The sequence below is a fragment of the Lepisosteus platostomus genome, chromosome 10 (assembly GCF_059453375.1).
Source record: "Lepisosteus platostomus isolate fLepPlt1 chromosome 10, fLepPlt1.hap1, whole genome shotgun sequence".
Classification (NCBI taxonomy): Eukaryota; Metazoa; Chordata; class Actinopteri; order Semionotiformes; family Lepisosteidae; genus Lepisosteus; species Lepisosteus platostomus.
This window is the reverse complement of record NC_142620.1, coordinates 18,308,498-18,332,165: the sequence shown is the minus strand read 5'-3', so window position 1 is coordinate 18,332,165 and position 23,668 is coordinate 18,308,498.

Below are 23,668 nucleotides of genomic sequence, written 5' to 3'. Positions count from 1 at the left end.
TGTTCACCCGTTAAAATTCACATCCAGGCAGTCCAAAAAATCAATAACTAATGTGTGTGGCAAAAAAGGTTGCTGTGAGCTTTGTTGAAAGCCTTTCACCTCTACTGGCCAGGGATTCATTTTTAGTTAGATCATTTCAGCCTTTTTCTTCTTTTTTTTTTTTTAAATCAGGTCCTAAATGGACCCAAGTCAAGATCAGTATCTCCCCATCATGATGCAGGATTTCAGCTGGGGTCCAAAGGTCAAGAAAAAAGATTAGCAACAGCTACTTAAATCACGTTAGTTTTTTTTAGAGAGAAAAGTCAGAGATTTTCCAATAATCTGGCTCTGCAAAGGAGTTGGCAGCGGTTTTCAACAAAAAGTGATCTTTGACTAAATAAAATGTCACTGTTAAGTTTTATTATGAAAGAAAAAATATTAAACCTTCAAATCTGAAATGATACAGAAAAGGACAATCATCTAGCCATTATTAGAAAGTCACTGCAACCTGGAGGCTACCTTGATGTACTGTACTGTATACTGTATGTACAGTATATTGAAGAAAGACACCAGTCTACTGCAGGGCACACAGAGAAATTAAACTAAACAGTATGTCTTTGAAAGATGGGGAAAAACTGGAGCAGCTGGAGAAGCTCATCAGAACAGAAGAAAAATATGCAAACTCCACAAAGAACACACCTGACATGGGAATCAAACCCAGGACCCAGGAGCTGTGAGGCAGCAGAACTAATTCACACACTGCACTGTGAAAAGGAGCAATTAATCACTTAAAAAGAGCTCATTTTTATTAAATCCAGTTTCAACTTGTCTTTTTAATAGTAATTTATTATTAGCTTGTTTGAATGCATAAAAAATAAAGTCAATATGTTTTTGGGTTTTAATCGCAAAAGGTAGTCTTGAACATATTGTATCTTGATGTATAACAACTGTTTTAAAAATATTTTCAATTGCTGTCAATCAATTCCACTTTTCAGAAGGAATAATTTTTCCACACTTTTCCTGAGACAAAAACATCCTTCACATTAGTTATGACCTTCTGTCACAGCTAATGTAAAACGCTGATGTAATAAAGTTGCTGAGGTTAACAATTCATTATGTAAGATGTTTGGACAAATACAACTTTCCCCATAATGATGTGGATCTCTGACTGTTTTTCTTCCTTGTTCGGATCTTTGAATACTAAGTGGCAGAAGCTTTCACAATGTTTTTGAGGCCTTGTGAAAATAGCAGATATCATTTGCAGGATTAACAATTTGAGTTTGTTTTTGAGAAATTGACTTTTTTTAAAATCTGAACATGGTGCATTTAGTTAAGTATGCAAGTTCTTTAGTTCGATTTATTTTTGTAATATCCCACTCTCTATCTTAAAAATCTACATGTTTTCATTTATCCTGACTGTATGTCCACATTGTTGTTAAAATTAGCATTGCATTGTGTCAACAGTATTAATACATTTTGAGACAACTTTATTTTGTTTCTAATCATAAAATGTACTGAAGGTTTACTCAAATATTTTGTTCTTTGCAATCAAGAAAATAAAGGTTTCAAGGCCCTTCTCTATCCTAAATTAATTCAACATTAAACTCCCCCTAATAGTATATTGAACACCCTGATGTACTCATACAATTGAAGTTCTCTATGTAGGTTAAATCTTAAAGTGAATACAGGCTGAGAATCTTTATTTGGCTGTGCTTTCCCTGGAGCATTGTCATTGTAATTCTCCCTCCATTTAATCAGGCCATTTCTGAGACATGGAGAGTACTGGAACTGGTTTATCATGTAGGACAGAACACAGAACTGCTTGGAAACCGCAGCTGGTTTTAATATTTTGAAATATCTTTGACCGTACACAATTTAGTTTTAATGAGTTGCTCACCCAGGTAAAGTAAAAGTTGGCCATTTCAGAAGTTATATGATAATTATGAGGTTTTATTGAATATTGATGGTCTTTTCTTAATTTCCCAATATCTTATTCAAATCTTGTACTGACTCATGTTTCTCTGCAGAAGAGCCAGGTTGGTTATGTCAGCAAATATTTTACTACCTCTGTTCATGAAAGAATAGGGGGTATGCTTTTTTAGTTAAAATAATTTGAAACATGTCCCTCCCCACACACACAACAAACAAAGAACTCCTGATTTCATGTATTTAATTATATTTTCCTCAAAGGTGCATTCTTATATTGTTATGGGTAAGCTATAAAATACATTCCTAGGCTCACGAGAGCATATGTAAAACTAGATTCCCCCAGCTCTCATCTCCAATTACAAGTCTTAGATTTTGTTTGCTTTAAAAAGAACAAAGCAACATTAGATGCATATGAACTGTATGGAAATGAGTCTCTAATAACAAGTCTTATATTTAGTTATATGCCAGTACATGTAATACTGTACATGTATGAAGATTATATTATTTTTATAGGTAATGAAGAAAATAAACTAAAGCTAATTTACAAAGTCAACCCAGTGAGCCTAGCTGGAACCCATAACAAAAAGAAAGTATGATTCATATGATGTATGTATTTCAATATTTAAGAAATGGCTAGAACCGAGATCTGTTGAAAAATACAGTACATACTGTAGCCCTATGAAGAAAATGCAGAATACTCCATAAGGTGGGTCATTCCATCTCTAGTGGCAATACTGATGTTTTTAGATGCCTGTGGAGATAGGGCACCACTCAGCCAACAGCACTTGAAAAAAACTCTGCAAGAGATAATGTGATTTTTTCTTGTGGTTCAAATTTAACTATTTTACAGGTTTTTCATATTTGTAGCTGCTGGTGACTGCCTTTAGCCCTTGAGACTCTCTGAATGTATAGCTTCAAGGCATTATATTTATGATATTCATACAAAGCAATGGTTTGGCTGTTTTTGTTTGTGTTCCATACATACCCAAGTTCCCTGTGTTGGCAAAGAATGCATTTTGCTGTGAATGACCAGAGACTTATATCATTACCTCACAGCACTGTATGATGATGTCTCTGTTGGATCTGGACAACGTTTTATTATTTACAGACTGATTGCTTCATGTGTTTGTTTCCAACTGTATTCAGTTTTTAACACTGTTTGGTTATCAGAGTACATTGGTAAAATACCATCTGAATTGGAATTACTTTTTCGAAAACAGGTGTTAAAAATGATGCTGTTGATTGTAGCCAGTTATCTGACTTTTCAACCAGACTGTCAAGATAAATTTATTCTGTAATGCAGATGCAAAACACTTTCTTTCTTAATTAAAACAGCCTTGTGAAGTAAGTGGTCATGAAAGCCTAGACATGCCTGACGTACTGTTAGGCAGTTAGCCAGCCAACAAAACACCTTGACATAGGCAGAGTATGCACAATGACAGACACTTCCTTGTTAGAATTTCTCAAATCATTTTAAACTTGAGAGATTAAAGTAAGATCTGACTAATACTAAAACGTACCCACAGGCGCTCTTTTAGATCTACTGACAAGCTTTTTGATCAGGTGTATAAAGCTGCAAACGTTAATAATTTTTGTCCTTATGCTGAACTTTGTCCTTTTGTGAGACATTACTCATGTCCCATGACAGCCTTTTTCTCTGTATAACTACTCATAATTACAAATCCTGAAAACAATAGTGAAGAAAATAAAAATAAAGAAATAGAGGACCATGTAAGTGCTCTTGGTATGTTTAATACTGTTCCAAATGTATTACTATTACTATTACTATAATTAGCATTAACAAAGAAAATCTATAGCATTAAAAAGAAAAAAAATCAAAGAAGTCACATAAAGATCAAATATGATATTTAACAAAATTCCAATGTAATCTTATTAGCTAGAAGACTGATCTCCAGAAGTTCACAGTTTCATGGTTTTATAAGCAGATATTCAGTAAAATTAACAATCCCACAATCCCACAGGCAAGAGTGGGTTAGTGAAATGCCAGTGGCTTATAAACTTTCCACTCATACACTGATAATGCGATATTTGTTCATACAGCCCTCTCCATGTAAATTTTTAGAGAGCTCTCAGCCTGAAGTTTTATTCTCATGAATAAATTTGCAAATATTGTAAGATTTATTAACACGTTAAAGTAAATGTTGCATGTACAGAATGGCATTACAATTATAAGCTATGGTTAAGAGGTCCCCACATTTGTCAAAGCACTCACTTCTGTGTCAAGGTTTCCCTTATGTTTAAGACCCAACAAATATGAGGTTTTCGCATCAGCTAAATGAAACCTCAAGGCTGTGAACTCTGACAAGGTTAAAGCTGTGAGTATGTATCTGGAAGCTATAGTATCAATTTGGAAAGTTCTTTTAGGTCAAGTAAGATTATGAAAATAAATTCAGTTTACTTTTCCATACATACCCATTTTTATCCATAGAACTTGGAATTCACAGTATATACAGTAGATTAGATATTTATTTTACTTTTATACCCCTTAACTGATACCAGCACAAAGAGAAGTAAAACTGTGAAGAAAAACACTCAGAAACACATGCTGTCAGAACCATTCAACATTTTTCACAATGAGAGCCTCAAACGCTCTAGAGACCACATCTAATAAAGCAGAGAAGTCTCACCAATAACAATTCAGTCTCACTCACATCCTACCTATCACATTCTGCTAATCAGCACACTAGGATGCACTATAGGGTGCATATTAATATTTCAGGGATCATAATGAAACGAGTCCATTAATATAACCCCTAGTATCTCTGTACATGGTGTTTTTTCAGCATCTTTGTAATAACAAGTAATAGGTTTATTCCATGCTGAAAAGAGAAGAAAGAAAACACAACGTTTTGGCTGTGGAGCCTTCTTCAGGTGTGAGCCGAAACGTTGTGTTTTCTTTCTTCTCTTTTCAGCATGGAATAAACCTATTACTTGTTCCTTTGCAGCCTACGCATGCTGACGCTGCTACCCACCTGAACTATCTTTGTAATAATATACAGTACATATACAGAAATAAGCCATTCCAAACTAAAGCCAAAGAGTCATATGAAGGCATTTACGAGAAAGAAAAGGGTTGTAAAGGGAGAAACACCAAGAAAGACAACTTTAGTCTCAGGAAACTTAGAAATGTCATTTCTATATATAAGGCATAAGGAATCACAAAGTGACTAATGTTGCTACAGTATAAGAGCATCAATACAGTAAGTACAAAGGAATAAAACAATCATAATGCAAGTAAAACAGCTGCAGAACATATTAATCTTTTACCATTTTGTCTTGGTCCATTCATATTAATCCCCTTACTTTAAAATTATATAAGCAAAATTAAGAAGTAATGTTCTGGTTCCGAAGAATGCTACTTATGTTTCACTGCTAATCTAAGTTGCTCAAGGGTAGGATATCAGTATCCTAACTAAGATTTGGAACCATAGTCCTGCAGCTGGGGTCCAGAGGACTAAGCACGTCTCTGCACTGCTGCCCCTGACTTTCCTTCTGAAGGAAATCTGAAACAATGGTGTCTTGAATAGTAAGTATCATGAGAAAACCTTTCCTTTTATAATGACACATTGAACAGTTGACGTGTAAAAATATTTTGCATTAAAATTGCCATTTTAATTTTGCAGTGATTTAGCTAAGAGTAAAAAAAATAAACAGCAACTGTTGACAAAAGCATCACTTCTTCCTATGGAATAAACGTATTAAAAACTATTCTAACGGTGCATATGGACATTTAATTACACTTAGAATTAAATGTTATTAATACATTTGGATTTTTTTGTGTGCCTTTACCAAGCAGCTTGGTGCCTCTCTCTGTACACTAAAAGACAGACATTAAAGACACGAGAAAGATCTCAGATATAACAAAACAAAATTTGAAGGTGTTTTGACTTATTTTTAGCCTAGTTTACTGCAAGGAAACACTTAGGGCAAAAGAGTTGATAGTTTTTTTAACATGACTACTTGATTGATTGAAAGGGAATCTATGATTCATCATATGAAACGTTGAGCATTCTGATAGTTAACTTGTGCAAGTATTCCCTGGGGCGTTTTCAGACTTCCGCAAAATGATGATTTCCTTAATAGCAAAGACTTGAAATGTTCTCAGTGAAACTGCTGCCTTATTACATGAATTGAACAGTATCATCAGGAAAGACAATTATCATTCAAGCACTACACTTCTGCTTGAGTCTGATATTCAGAAAAAAACTGTTCTCTCTTTAACTCAAACTCTGAGCTGTCAACAGTTTCTGAGATCAGCCAAAAATCAAAATACATACCTTTTATTGTGCATTGTGTATATTAAGACACTTCTTTATTTTTTCTCATTCCCATAGTTCTACACCCTGAGCCTTGGTATGACATTTTGCTGGAAAGATATCTGTGAAATTTTATATGGGATTAACAAGGACATGCTCTTTATGATTTTATTTCTTTATTTCCATTAAACTATGTTCTATTAATTGCATTGAGAACTTATTTTAAAAAGTATGCAGGTTTAATAATTAATTGATTATTAATTTTCTGTCTTGCATGAAATTAATTTACTGAAAAATCAGGGACTTCAAAGTTGACAGTAATACAATGTTTTGTTTAAATAAAAGAAAAAATCCCTTTTGTGACTGCACACGGATGTTGGAACACCTTGTTAAAGGTGCTTACTTCAATAAAAATCCTGTCACCTGTGTCATGGCAGAATGTGTCTATCTGCTTTTCTTGCAGAAAACAAGACCCAGGTAAAGTGTGAAAACAATAAATTGTAATCTGCTTTCATTGAAGTATACAGTATAGTGTAACTGTAGGAGCAAATGACAGAATTAACACTTGACTGTGATGTTACGTGAACCCAGGGGTGACTTGTAATTCACAAATGACGTATAGCTAAATATACTGAATACAGTATATAAAGTATATATATTTTCAACATGGATGGCAGTATAATATCATTAGTTTCATAAGTTTTTCATACTCATGTGCAGTTTTCATGTACACACATGAAAACATACAGTAATTGAAAAGTCATTGGAAGACCAATAGTGATACAAAATTAAGTCTTTTCCCAAAATAAAAGAATCCTAACAAGACTTTAAAATGGCTTTCAAACATAATCAGTAAATGTACTTTTGTGACCTTTGTTAGATATATCCTCAAATAATACTTTTTACAGTTTTTACATTCTGCCAAACCACTACTATAAATGTTACATATGTCAGAACAGAATCCCACAGAGTTCTTCCAATAGACATAGTGATCTTCCAGAACAATAATTCCAGAAGTGAACTCCTAATTTTATAACTACAGTTACCGAACCCGATCCCCACCCTCAGTTTTCTGCTGTGAGCAGCTGGCAGGACAGGCTATTCTAGAGATTATCATACTCAGTGTGTGGTATTAAATGAGTTATTTGCTTTTTTGACTGCATATCTAACTGAAGCATCTTTTTTTCTTTATTTTTCAACATATGCCTTCCCAATCCGTACTAATCCTTAAGGTAAGCAGAAACACAAGGGTATCCACGGTTCCTGAGCACCAGAGTGTGCTTCTTTTTATTCCAATAAAAAGGCTTTCACCAGATGCAATCTCTCAGCTTTCTCAGTGGTGGTGATTTTTAATCCCACATAAAACAGACTGTTTGACCTTAAAAAAAAATGTTTCCACATCCCTGATGCAGAAACCCATGGATGGGAGTTCAGTGAGATGATAATCTAAAGCTACACAGTCAAAAAAAGTATGTGGAGGTGGTGGAATAAATATTCATATGAGATCTGCACAGGTGTTGGGAAGCCACGCAAAATGAGATTAATAAAAACTGGCTGCTGTCTTGGCACAATTATTTGGTTTGTGGGAACTGGAATAAGTGATATGGGCCAAAATGCTTTCAAACCATTTTGGAACTGTAATTGTATTTCTGCCTGGGTGATAACATGTTCTATTTCCACAACTGGCTGCTCTCTTTTTCTTTATTCTCGACTGCAGTTCCAATTGTGAAAAAAGAGAAACAAAGCCTAAAATAAAATATATATTTTTTCCACATCTACAGTATATAACCAGGCATACAGCGATCTACACAGGTCAGAGTCCAGAATACAGAATGTATTTTCTTTAATAAGCCTTCTTGCCGCAAGATAATCAGATCCAGAAACAAACTGAAAACAAGATCAGAAACAATTGTTCAATATTTCTAGAAGAGGATATAAGACAACCTGAAGCAAAGCAATTAAATCATGTGCAGTATGAGCCGGTACTGCCTAAATAAACACCTTTCTATTTTATTATGTACAACCCTGATAATTAGCATTGAAATGGATGATGAAGGTTTTCAGGTTTATTAGGCTGGCGTTGCTTCAGATATTTATTTTGCGGTGCCAATTATTTTACAGTTGGCTTCAGATGGGGCTTTTAAAAATGCTTTTAGAACTGAATCAAGATTATTCCTCAGAAATGGTCTGCCTTTTAGGAACGCATGAAATGCTGTGAATCCAAGCAGTCAGGAAACCTCCTGGCAGCCAATTTACTCTCCTGCTTATCATAAAGACTTTACCTCTCAGTGTGGTGCTTGCCCTATAAGTCTACTGCTCACTGACCCTAAATGAAGATTCCTGAAACCAGTAAGGCACATCTGTCATGACTCACCCTGTTCAAAGATCCACCACCTGGGACACACCTTCATTCAGTCCCAAAACATTAGAAAAATAAATCACTAGAGTGCAAAGGGAAAAACTCGTTTGTCATTATTTTTTAGTATTCCCAGATCAAATATTCCTCACAGAAATTCCTAAATACAAGAATAAATAAATCATTCCTTACATTTATATATGCATCTTCATCCCAAAGCACCGTATAGTAAGGTCCCATTTTGTCCACCACGTGAAGAAGCTATAAAGAAGTGCAGGAACCACTTGGGTGATGTGTGGCAGCCATTATGTGCCAGAAGTTCCACTTCATGATGGATCAGATGGAGAAGTCAGTAACTGCATTTGCAGTTGAATTAAGGGGGGGCTTTAGGCTGACCCCGCTGTGCAATCCCAGAAAGGAATTTAGCCAAAATTAAGTCTAAATCTGAATTTAATCTGAGATGGCACTCCTACTATCATGTATCAGTATCAAGGAATATTACACAATCAGGTAGTAAGGCCTTGATTTAATTGAAGGACCTTCTACAGCAGTGATTCCTATCACCATCCTAAACAATTCTTTGCACATTTTGGTTCTTGGAAGAGGGACCTACCTACTATTCCACCAACAACAACTGAAGCAACAACCTGTTTTTTAGTAGAGGTCTGTCCAAAGTATAACCTTGCTTAGCTTCTGAGATATGATGAAACTTCAAGGTGGTAACACTGTTTCCAGCAAGACATGCCTTATAAATCTTACAGTGCTGTTTAATAAATACAGAGATGCCATCTTTAATTTGTATTTTTTTAAATATTTTGATATTTCAGAATTGATTAAATGTTGCATTAAATATGTTACACCACTTCATCCACGTGTACAAGACATAGTCTCCTTGTATACTTACTGTAATTTAAAAATAAAGAGATCTACTGCATCTATGGTTTATTTTTTTCAAATAAAAAGAAAGAATGTTTTAATAAATCAGATAAACACCATCTCATTCTCTTTTGAATACTGGCGAAAATTTTTACTATAATAACAGGACACTTTGTTGAACACAATAAATTTCATTATCACAGCCTCTTTAGTTTCCTAGCTACTGTAAGTGCAGTGATAACAGCTTTGGAGTGATGCTATTACATGCAGATTCATGGTTCTCTTTTGATAACAATGATAGCAGTGAATGAGTTCGGAGAAGCACTATGTAATACGAATGGAAAATAGTTATTCTTAGTTTTGTTTTTTGCTTTTTTAGTTGTTGATTTTATGCATACTTTACGAGCACCTTAAGACATTTTACTTATCAGTTGTGCACCAATTAAAATGTTGAATATGAACAGAATCTAAAATTAAATTTCTACACTGTTGATAGTCCTTTTTGTTCATTCCAAGCAAACAAACATGATCAGTTTCCCCAAAAACTGACGGGACACTGATAACACATTCAGGGCAACAATACAGAAAAGCTACCACAGTTTCGGAATAATCCTGCGTTTAAAAACATAGGACAGCCATTCTCCTGTTTGGTTTAACCACTAGTATCCTCTCGCAAGAAGAGTTGAAGTGGTACTCATTTAAAAATATTGCAAATCAAATTTTGACTATTACTACTTCAACAACAATTATGACAATTTGAAGAATAAAAATAATATTAAAAATAAATATAGACCAATATGATCATTGTGCCAAAACAAAAGAAAATAAACTGCCATGCTTACAGCCTTCAGCAATCTTCCATTCTGACTTTGAAAAGCAATGCTTAGATACGTTCACCACATCATAATTTATTTGATAACAAAAAATGATGGCATTAGACCAGGGCTACATAACTCATGACATTACAATGTATTATCCATAGCTAGGCATTTTGTAAGGCTTTAAAAAAAGATTTTATATTGATGGAGAACACTATCATTATATTTTTTTTTTCTTCAAGGAAACAAAAACGGATCCCACTCTGGTCATTTTCAAGACTGTTAAAGATTTGTTCAGTCTAGTTCTTTACATACTTTTATATAAACAAAAAAAGGAATAAAAAAGGGAGAGCAGTTAAATAATAATACACCAGAGTGGTAGATAAAAACCACACATTACATGATTTTGTTATATTATTTTGCACAGATCTGTTGATAGAGTAATCACAAATTAGAACCTTGCAGAGTTTACAAATTGTTTATTATCTAAAAAACAACACAACTAAAGAAAACAAAATGTTATATAACAAACAACAGTTACACTCTAACACATATATACAAGTCCATGTTTCAGATGCCTAAACAGGCAAAAAGACAAATGAACTGTGCATTCTCATAAAAGAATAAGACTTAGAACTTAATCTCCTTTCCTACAACATGGAAGTGAAGCCCAAAAGTGAATGTGGATAGATCTTCTTATTCTAATAAAATCATGAAAATACTAGGGGAGAATGTTTTTAGCCTGAGGATTACACAATGTAAGAAATCAGAATTTCCTAAAATACATAGGGCAGAAACCTATCTAAAAGAAGTTTCAGATTATTTAGCTAGAATCTGGTCTCCAAGACTAATCAGAACAAGGAACAAGGTTCTCTCACATGGCACAAGCTTAGAGGAGTGGTGTGTGATGGCATTCTTCTCAGTTTCTCCTTATTTTTCTCTGTTCCCCTTTTTTCCTTATTTATGCTGTTTTTTATACCTGTTGAGGTTTTATTCTTTATTATGCTAAAACAAAGCAATTCACCAGAATACACTCTTTGATCATCTTTGCTCACCTGCAGCTAGGCAAACACCTCAAACCATACCCATTATTTTAAGTTTTATGAAAAAGGCCTTGAATAATGAAATCAGAATGTGAACTGCAAACAACACACCTCCCTAGCTTATAACAATATGATTTGTTAATGGAAAGTGTACTAGTAATCTGTGTGTGATTCTAGTGTGAGAGATCATGGTTTGACATGTCAATTTATTGTATATGGTCACATTGGCTTCTGCTTTTCCTTCCATTAAAAATATCAATTTGATCAGAAATAAACATTTTGAGCGGGACCATCTTTATAACTAAGGTTATTTACTGCAAGTTAGGCAGAATTAAACTTGCCTGCTTATGTTGTAATCCTGCTATTGTGCCGTTTCTAAATAAAAACCAACAGTATTGAAAAAATGTTGTTTGCTGCATACATATTATAAAATACTGTAAGTGCATACGCATCAATATATAAATACTAAATCTACTGCTATTGTTGCATTGTAATTAGCATACAGTATATACTTACATAAAGAAATAGCATACATAAAACATTGTATCTTTGTAAAGGAATTCACACTGACTGCAACACAGTTTCTTTATAATGTGAAGTTTTACAGAGGACTTTAAATACACAGCTCTTTGTATGAGCACACTGTGTGATGTAGATTACAGGTATTGTGTGTATTTTCTGCATTATTATTTCACCACTCTGTAATGAGAAACAATCCATAGATGACAGTTTTCTGCACATACATTTAACAAATTGCAAGGAACTTTGTGCTTTATAAATGTTTCAAATCCTGAGCTTGTGTTTGAATGTTGTCTGTTTCTTTTTCTTTTCCTGCCCTTGAGATGTCTTCAGTAATTTTCTCACACAAAGATGGCAATAAATTGGCTTCCTGTATCCATACAAAAACATGAATGAATTGTTAGCCGCTTCTTGAAATGTATTTGTTGATTTTGATAAAATAATTTCCAAATGAAATCAGTCCAAACTGTCTTTTCTTTTTGTAATCAATTAAACTCTTTTGAAATTATTTTTTTATTAAATTCACTGATGTCTCAGAAACAATAAATAATCTTTGACTTAAAAACCAAGAAAAAAAAAGCAACTGCAATTCCAATCATAGCAAAGGCATGAAGGTTTGTTAGCAGGCCAGCTGCAGTAGCAGATGTACTGAAAGTTGTGGTCATTAAACAATGTTATCAAAGGGGAAAAAATGCAGACAGCCAGATAATATTTCAATACCTCCCTGGTTTTCACAGAATCGTCCAGCTGCAGGAAGTCTTACTGCTATGAAATAAATAGAATAACATTTCTTGCTGCCATAACAAAACCACCAATAAGCCAAAGACCTTATGAGAACTGAAGTCTTGTTCATAAAGTAGATGTAATGACATAAGCTGAAACAATGCCTGAATATAATTTGATTTCTAATTTCCTGTGGTCATTTTACTAAACCAACTGCTATATCTTTGTCTATTAAGAAGCATAAAAATATCTAACATACAGAAAAAGGGGTACATTAGGAAACCATGACAATTTGAAGATATGAGGCACAAGTTTTATGGACACAGATTTTGTGCATCCATAAACAATTAATATATTGGTCCAGAAGATTTAAGAGGATCAGTATTATTCCTGAATGTTAACAATAAATATGTCAATAAATTGTCCTTATCGACTGATGCTTGAAAGTAACCCAGTCCTATGAGACTACGCTGCTCTTCTTCAATCTTTGACAGGACTTCTATTTTTCAATGACTTTCAAAAGTTTTCATTTTTTGTCAAAAGAGAGAATGATTAATTGTTCCTATTAGAAAATGAACAGTATATAATGAAAAAGGCTATGGGCATCTGCCAGGTGTTTCTTGCATTCATGGCACATGCATAAGGAGAATTACATCACCACTATGAAGTAGTTCAGTTGGGTAGTTACATCAGCATGCGTAGGCTGCAAAGGAACAAGTAATAGGTTTATTTCATGCTGAAAAGAGAAGAAAGAAAACACAACTTTTTGGGTGTAAGAAAGATAGGACAGCCAGCAAAGATAATATAGCATGGGAAAACAAAAGCCAGGGGAGAGGAGGAGGTGGGAGCAGGGGAGAGCCAGAGTGGCCAATCAAGTGGTATGAGGTCGACAGAGGTGAGGAGAGGTGTGAAATGAAACCTACAAATGAGTAGAGAGAATTAGAGTCTGTCAATGAGAGAAGGGGGAAAGTGTGAACCAAGTTTCAGGATATTAAATATTTCATTACACAGAACAGGAAAAGTTCTATTTGAGAGCTCATGAACTTTTTTTTTTGTTCAGAGCAAAGTTAGTAGCAAGTATGAGTGTCAACATTAAGAATTGCATTGCTTTCATCTTTTGTACAGCACCATTCATTGCTTTTAAACTAAGCAGAATAGAGAATAAATATGTCAGTCTGCATGCAGAGTGCTTGTATTTGTAGTTTTTAGATGTTGTTCAATACAAACACACATGATTGTTGCTTTGGCACTTCACTCTGTGCATCAATAAATATAAAAAATTATCCTTTCTACACATAGTGTTGATGGTGAATGTTATATTACAGTTTATTCATGCTGGTCACATTATATTTAAATCTTGTTACATAAGCTAAAGATCACTATTTGTCGTAAATAAACTGACAGTATTAAATAGGTTGTGCTGGAGTTTCTACATTGCTATGATGAATAGTACAGATTTTCCAATACTTTGTCCCCAGACAAGCCCGATAAACTTTCATAGTCTTCCCAGCTTTGCTACAAGGGAATTGTACCTCTGCATTCACGGTTTATTTATAGCACCTTCATTTCCAAGTAAAGAAGGGACTAACAGTAGAACTGTTTAGTGAAAAAAGTGAAAAATAAATTTTTGTTTCTACGTTTTCAGGTGAGAGAGTTGCTATATGGTGTAGCTGGGAAATGGACAAGCCTTTAATTCTTCAGATCATCTTGTTAATTTTGTTAATTAACAAATATACACATGGAATACACATGGAAAAATGAAATGTCAGTGATTTCTTCTCTTCCTAGACTAAATAGTGGTTGCTGACATGATGTTCAAAGAAATGACACAAAAAACGAAAATGCTTCCAATTTGCAGATCTGAATGTAAGTACCTGTCCTTATGATGATTTTCATTCAGTTTGACTTCTGTGTGCTGAATATATAATTACATATTTGCATTAGCTTTCAGCAACATAAAATCAAAAGTATCATGTATGAATAACATGCTCCTTAAGTAAATAAATATTTCCTTCAAATGCTTTCTTGTTTGAACTGTACTCCATATTACTTGATCCATTAACCAATAAACCAAACTTTAATTCTTTATATAATTATATAATTATATTATAATTATATAATATTATATATAATATAAATTATATATATTATAATATATAATTTAGTTTTAAGGGTAGTTTTAAGGGTCTTTTTTCTATATGTTTGTTAATTATCATAGAAAGTGATTACATTTGGACAGCAGTGTGGCCTCGTGGTACAGCTTGGACCAGGTGGCTTTGGGGGAACAAGCCATAGATAGGGAATCCTCGACTAAGGTACCCCAATTAGATTGAATAGTCTTGCTATATAAATGTATGAAACGTTCCTTGCAATATATTTTTTTTTCAATTGACTAAGATGAATGATTAAATGAAGGATTCAACTAAAAAATAAAAGCCACTTAAGAATTTCAGTGTATTAGATGAACCAGCGGTATGGATTTCTGATACAAGTTACAGCTGTAATATAAGACATCAATGTACATAATAACATGACATCAATATACATTATAAGAAGGTATAAAATTAGAAACTATATAAGATTGCAATATTTAAATCTATCCATAAAATTATCTGTCAACTGATTTATGTAAAATTATTTTGTTTGAATGTCTTTGAACTTTCCTCAGTACCTTCGAAAATATTTATATAAGCGTTGTGCATAAAATGTATGAATAAAGAATTTGACAGGCAAAGGAGAAGAAGCAAGTAAACTGCTCTTAAAACCCAGGAAGTGGATCAGCAGGCTTTCAATACGATTTACTAATAGCAGAGAAATTACCCCAATGAGGTTCTATAACATTGGATCTGATGAGTCTGATTGTTATCCTTAAAATCCTCCTTCAATAACATTAATTGGGGAAGTAAAGAAGTCCACAGTATGGAAGAGCTGTGTTCACTCCATGGCAATCCTACTGCTGAACTGTGCATGAGTGTAAGGTAAACTGTTTGGTTATAAATAGCCAATGTGGGTTTATTCCTGCTGGGTCACTTGGGGGTTCACCTGAAGGATTAAGGTGGTGATGCACTGAGTGAGGCAGAATTCGATTGAACCACAAACACTGTAAGACTCAGCCAGGGAAAAGCTCACAAGTAATAGGATTGCTCAATTTGGTGCCATATAGGTTTCTGGGGAACAGTATTTTATCTGCAATATAGTGGAAAGTTGTGGAGAGGTAAAGAGTAAGCAATACTGAGTGGAAAGCTGGGAAAGACATGAGCTTCATATTACAGTAATTGTATTGTTTTTAAAATAACATTTGTAGATTTCGTAAGGACTTGCTGTGTGAGCTGCCCCAGATCTGAGAGAAATCTATTGTCTTCATCACAGTGTATTCAGTCTGAGGATTTAACACAAACTCAGATATTATTAAGACATATTGTACTTCACTGACATACAAAATTTGCATACATAGTTTTTGGAAACATTTTGCAGTCAGTGACCCTTGATTGCAATTGCTAGGGCAAACAACTGGACCTAGAAAAATAATCACTTTTTCCTACAGTATCTTAACTTTCAACTTCATTATGACACCAGAAAATAAGTACTTCTGACAAAAAAATGCATTTGAGCCTAGGATTATTATCAAGGCATTCTACCTCTCTCATTAAACTTTCATGTTAAATTAAAAAAATAGTATTTTCTGTCTTAATATTCATTTTCTATTTGTTTGATTAAAAGAAGCAAAGTGTTGATGGAGAAAAAATGCATTTAAAATTGTTTTCATATTGTTTATTAACACTATAAAGGCATAATAAACAAAAATATTAGAAAGTGATCTTGTGAAAATATGGACAGGCAATAGAAGAGGCAAATTAAACATTTCCAAGCCTTACATCTCAGTTCAAGCAGAAATCGAGTTACATAAGCATTTGTTTTTAGTCTTCCTTCTCAAAATGGATCCAAATTTAAAGATAAAATCAAATTATTTCAAATTGAAGATTATGGTTATTACAACTTATTTCACTGTTGTTAATAAAAAATAGGCAGAACTGTAGACCAAAAGATCCACTGTAATTGCTATCAGATTCAAATTCAGCATGCGTAAGAGATAATTTTTTAGACCACTGGACTCTGAGAGAAAAGCTTATTTTCTTTGTTTCTGGTAGATAGTTTTTAAAACCTTTGGAGCCCTGGTTGGAAACTCATGGCATGGACCATTGCTGCATATTCAATACAAAGCACACATCTTTAACAAAATTTAATTGTTTACAAAATACAGAGCAATGCTCAACAATGCAACAAGGCAGTAAGGCAGCATGAAGTAACAATAAACGCTCTGGATTCTTGATATCATATGCTGCTGTATCCTTGAGCAAGAGATTTTTGTTCACAGTGCTCCTGTAAATTCCATTCTGTATAAATTAGTGTTTTTGTGATCATTTTAAATAAGGTTTTTTTCAGTTGAGTTTGCTGGTTAAATCAATTTAAAATATACAGTACATAGATTCATAATAATACATTATGTAAGAAACCCAAATTGGCAATATGCAAATGATTTTGCATGTGACTCAATCCATTTTCAATAGTTATTATTTTTGTAACACCTAAGACAATAAAATCCAGATCTAAAATATTTTGATACTGTATATTTTCACTGGGAGACAGCTATTGCTTCTTCAGATATAAGACTTTACACTGAAATACTAAGAATTGAAAATATCAAACAATGAATGACATAGATGAGTTTTCTTATCACTTGATAAGTGGTGGTTCTTGGAGACTCCCTTCTCTCAAACAGAGATTTATACCAGAGACCAAAACAACAAAAGTTTGATGTCTTCCTGGAGTTACTGTACAGTGGGTGATATTATTCATAGAGTTGCCTATTTTGTACCTCTATTCAAAGAGACTGGTAAGTCAGTCCCTAACTGCTACAAAACTGCTGGAAGAGCAGCTTATATATAGGGTACAGGGTAGGTGATGCAGAAGTCGCAAGCGGTGGATGATACTGGGTGACCAGAAGAGTAGCTTGACATTGAAGCAGGAAGAAGACTTCCGGGTTACCAGGTAGCTGTACTAGCTGGTTTGAAACTGGATCTGTGGTCGTTGCAGAAGGTGCATGCGAATGGAAGAGATGCTGGCCTGGAAAAGTTGCCTTATGCTGAACACTGAACAGAAAACACTGAAGAGAGCACCCAGTTGCTAGGTAGGATCAGATTTCAATCTGAATCCAATACCAATCAGTTGGGGATATAAATGGGTATGGGACCCATCCCTGTAGCTGCCTAGGCCCAGCTTTAGGGACAGTCTGGGGGTGAATAAAGAGGCCCCGATCCAGTGCAGAAACAACATACTGTATATGTATGTTGGGTGTAACCCCGGTGTAGGGGTGTAACCCCGGTGTCCTGGCCAAATTTCCAATTGGCCCTTACTAATCATGGCCTCCTAATAATCCCCCTCTATGAATTGGCTACATTACTCTGCTCTCCTCCCCACTGATAGCTGATGTGTGGTGAGCGTTCTGGTGCACTATGGCTGCCGTCGCATCATCCAGGTGGATGCTGCACATTGGTGGTGGTGGAGGGGAGTCCCCATTACCTGTAAAGCGCTTTGAGTGGAGTGTCCAGAAAAGCGCTATATAAGTGTAAGCAATTATTATTATTATTATTATTATATTTGGCTGGGGCCGTAGGTGCAGTAAGCTGGATGTTCAACCGGAAACGGAATATCCATATCTACTATGGATATGGAATAAGAGAAGTGGAAAGGAGTGGGTGAGAGTAGGTATAACAGAGGTCCTATTATTTCTTCTACAAACAAATAAAATTTCCTTTTGGTCTGATGAATGCAACAACTGCAAATATCAGAATAGAACAAATCAGGAAGTTCATTAGAAACTCTATAAATGAGACACTAATCAGCCCATTGTGTCCACTTGGGTATATTTTTTCAACTACATTCAAATTCAAGGACATCAGAGAAAAACACTATTTTCTGTCACACACTCACTCTGGATCACGGTCGCTTAATTCTACTCCTAATTATCATAATCAGCATGGAGAGCACATCCTCTAACAGACATTAACCACTAAACAGTTACTACTGTGGTTATGCTTACAGACCTAGAAGTAACCAAAATAGTGCTGCATCTTCACCTCTAACATGCTCAGGGAAGCTGTTAAATTGATTTTGGTTTATAATTTGGATTCCTTGTGAGAGCAATATTTTACACATTTCTATAGTGAGCCATTTATATTATTTTATTACTCTGTTTCCTCTAAAAGTTCATCAAATATAATTTTTGTAAATGTGCATTAATGTATGAATAAATACACACTTCACTGATTGCAAAAACTAAAATGAAATTCCTGAGAACAAAAATAGTGTGTGTGTAGGGAATAGAGTAAAAAGATTATCATTCGTTTACATTGTTGTAAAATCTGAGCACTGGTGCTTAGCTCTCTAATATTATTTTATTCAGTATTTTAATATACTTTTAAATAATGTTTTATACTGTAGTTGATGTGTATTTGTTTTTTATGTTTGATATTTCTGTAATTCATTTAATGTTCATTATGTACTGGGAGTCAAAATAGATTTAAATTGGGAAAAAGCCAAAAACCACATTATTTGGACATTTGGGCAGGACAAAACTGGTTGGAGGTCCCAGGCTCTTCTGAAAGCTGGCCCAAGAGTTTATAAATATTATAGAGACATGCTATTGAGTGAGCAACAACAAAGGATTCTGTGATTGCTGCAGATCATGTATCTTCACCAGAACAACCATGAAGAAATTCCTTTATTTAAACTACTGATTACGTTTGTACTGTTAAATATTTTTGATTTTGTCATTGTTTTTCTAATTAAGGTTGGTGAATGGAACCTTGGTACTGGTATCATTTGAAGAAACTAGAACATATTCAATATTCAAATTACCCCATAATGATCCAAAAATACAAAATTAGGGAAGCAAAATATTTCAATAGACAGATATTGTATATGTATTGTAAAATATATTACAGACTCTTTTAACTGGAGGGCCTAGCTGATTCTAATTGCTACCAGATTTCAGAACCTGTTTTCATCTTCTTTTACTTACAGCAGAAAAAAATGTAATTCCAATCTTTGTCTCCAGCTATGCTGTCTGCCAGGATTCTCAAGGGACATTACAACTTAATGTTGCTCTCCAAATCTGTGATGTCATCGCTGAAAGGTCCTTCGGAAGAGGAAAAATTAAAAAAACACCACCAGCAGGTCTTTGCTTGTGGTGGTGTTGCCTTGTGTCAGCCTAGAGGGATTGCAATTATGTCGCTATGAATTATTTAAAGTTGCTGTCCCTTGGCTTTGAGGTAATGTTTGATATGGTTATTAATCAGAATATTTGAGAAGCCAACCAATAACAGTAGTTGGTCTTGGATTTACTATACCAGATACAACAGATACACTTTTTTAAAAGGAAGATCAAATCAAGAATAAATAATAAAAAAGTTTATAAAACAAAATTCTGTTCTGATGCAGAAAAGAGAAATCGAAACAATTTGCCAACAATTGTACACACTTCAGGGGCCCCGGCCTTGATAATTTTCAGTTCAACTGAATCTTTATTGTCTTTGTTGTTGTTAAGCCTGTCATTTACATGCAAAGCACTTCTAGCAGAGGTTTTACAACAATAAATCTTACAGAGTTTGTCTTTATGAAATTATGCACAAAGGAGGACTTGTTTTATGAAGCTCACCTCTGCTGTGAGGACATATTTAATTTCAATTACATTAAGGTAATAAATTGCTGGTTTCAATTCATGTCATTTTACAGTATGACACATAGGGGCCTGCCATTACATTAGGTCTTTTTTTCATGATACTTTTTAAGTAAATTTTCTTGTGTATGAGGAGTCATAAAACAACACCTTTGCAATTAGACGGATACGTTCCTGATGGAAGTGTTGGGTGTTGACACTGCCTCCACTTTTTGTTGGTTGTCTTGTTCTCTGTTTTTCTATTCTTACAAACCTACTGTAGTTAGAAAGTTGACTGAGTGAATCCATCAGCCTTTGGATATTTTATGCATCAACAGGGTGGAAAAAATATGGCGCAGTAAGATCTGAAGTTCTATGCAGAGCTCAGGCTTCTGGTGTAGACTTAATTTCAGGTGTTTTCTACTGATAAAATTCAGACAAGGCAAAATCTACTCTTGTAAAACAAACAGGTTTCTTTGCTATCCTTTAAAATGGGTATGTTTTATTTATGTTATGAAGCATGTACAGCTAACGATTGGGAAATTAGTTTGATTCAGATGGGTTTTCAGTTATTAAAAATTCTAAACTTGTATGCACATGCTCATTTGCGTTGGGGCTGGATGTGTTTTGCAAAATGAAAAAACTGCTACAAACCATCAGATGAATAAACTGGGAGCAGTAATATCTTGTCCATTCCTTTCAAAAGAGTAGGGGAAGTGCTTGCAACACATTTTTCCCTTTCTTATAAAAGCTGCCTTTCTACACGATTTCTTTTTTTCTCCATCATCCTTTTGTTCTTTTTCTTTGTTAAAATGGTAAAGTGCCATGATAATTCAGTCATTACAAACATGAATTTTACTGTAGACACTTAAAAATGTTTTAAAGCTAAAATGTAGCTATATGCTTCCCAATATATGTGGAAGTATAATTCCTTGAGCACTCTCTTAATGATAATAAATGGGGGCAATTTTAATCTGAACATTATACAACTTATATATAGATTTAATCATTCAAGTCAAAACAAATAATCACTTACTTTTTTACCACTGGTTAGAATTAGTTTGGTTTTATAAAAAAAATCACATGACATCACTTCCATCGCATTCTAACACCATTCTAACATCATTTTCTAATGAAGAAGCAAGAGGTCCAACTTATAAAATGATAGCCTTGTTTCTAGGGCCATTTAATTAACTGATCTATGTATTCTAACTCTGTGCATGCCCTTCCAACTCCAATTGTAGTGCATTGCTAATTTAATTTACCATTTTTAATATGTCGTTCATTGTCTTGATAAGAGGTTGACCTTCTGGATTTACTTGGATGAATGGTCTTCATCACATTTATTCTTAATTAACTACTCATATTCTGATTCCTTACAAGACTATAAATAACTGCATTATTGTTTGGTATCAGTTGTACCAGGGAATAATATATTTTCCATTTCCAATTAGTGAGAATACTGTTACTACTGAATTGGCACTTAGATGGGTTTTAAGAGCATCCATTTAAAATAACTGTGAAGCACGAACATGGTTTTAAATGCTGAGCGTTAAATGCTCTGTGCATAAAGACAGTGGTCGCTGCAGCATAAAATTTTGTAGGGCCTTTCTGTAAATTCATATATGGTAGTTTACATACCTATAGTTGATAGCTTTTGTTGCTTCTGGCTCTATCTTCAGGTGAGTCTCCTCTTCAGTAGGTGTTTTGGTACTACTCACAACACCTTCTAGAAGGTGTGCCAGCTGGGTTGATCAGGTGCAACCTGACCCAAATGGCTGAACCACGGTTCCTCCCTCTTCTGGGACATCCATTGTAACGTCTTTTTTGTCAATTGACCTGCTTCCTGTAACCTGAAGTTTCTTTTTTGATGCTGGCCTCTTATGACAGATTTTAACGGGAAACTCTTTGCTCCAGCTTCCACTGGCAGACTCTAGACTTCCATCCCCCCAGAGTGTATTCTTCCACCGAGGGCTGGTACTTGTGCAGCTTCCTCTCATATGCCTCTTCCATAAGCTCCTCCCATGGGTTTTTCAGCTCCAACATGATGATGTTCTTTGTAGCTCTTGAACAAATCAACAGGTTTGGTTTGAATATGGTGCTCACAATGTCCTATGGGACAGTGGGGTGCTGTTTGATGTCTGCCTTTACTTCCCAGTCTGTAGCCATTCCTAGCAAGCTACTCTCCTTGATGATGGAAGTCTTCTCCCTGCTCCGGACAAACTGGATGAAGGTACAGTAAGTCCTTCCAGGATCTTTGTGCATCTCCATATACCTTCCTTCACATGGCCCTCTAATGATGTAAGGAAATGTCATGTCTCCAGCTGTATCTTTTCTCTGCTAATGACTTTCTACAGGTTGACAGGGTACTATATGTTCTAGGTTTGCTGGCTTCCCGCAGTGTATTCAGCTTGAATCTCCTTTTAACAGCAATTATAACAAGGTTTGGAGAACTTGGTAAATCACATAAATGCACTGAAGATCATTAATTGTATTTTGTTTGTCTCCAAGGACCACATATTGGCCCACATTATCTTCCTCTCTTTCTCACTGGTCCATTGCAATTGTTGTGTCATCCGAACCATTCATCAAAACTACCCTTTTCCACCATATTCCAGATTTCTTACTGCACCAGCTTTCGTCTGTCCCTCAGTTTTCCCCAGTCTTTGGATGTACAGTAGCTAATTCCTAGCTTTCCTGTGGTTACTGTTTCCACAATACTTTTGTGGTGTAACCTGCATTTTGCTTCTTTGACTCCCCTTGTGTCGGACCATTTCCTGCCAGTGTAAACTTCTATTCTGGCAGTTCTTTTTCTGTCATCCTTACAGTGACAGGAGGAGGACTTACAGTATCTTGATTTGGCTACCTATAACTCCTCAACTAGTTCCCAGAACGATAGTTTTAATTTATTTAAAATGGAATTTGAATAATGGCAAAACTTTAAACCAAAATAGAAATTTCACTGGTGTTTTTTTAATGAATGAAGTAGCAATAAGAAACTTCCGTGATGCTCAATAATTGAATTGCAAAATCTCTCCAAGAGTGGTTTCATTCCAAAGAAAAAAGTATGCATATGTTGATTATATGGCTTCATACAGAAACACCTTTCCCAGAAAAAGGAAGATTTTTCCTAGTAAATTTTGGCCACCAACATCTTTCCAAAACATTTTCTTAAGGAGAAAATTTCAGAAGGCCTAGTAATATAGGGCTTGACCTGTTTAACTCAGACTCAAAGTCCTCCCAGTTCACATATTCCAAATAGATGGACAAATCAATGATAAATCAAACACTGGAAATAACAATAGTAATATTATATTGCTATTATCTTAGAAAAAGAAGGAAATTATTTGGTTGCAACTGAAATATTCTTACAGAGAATGGTAACTATGTTTTAATCGTTCTGCTATTATCTTAGAAAATATTTTTTTCTT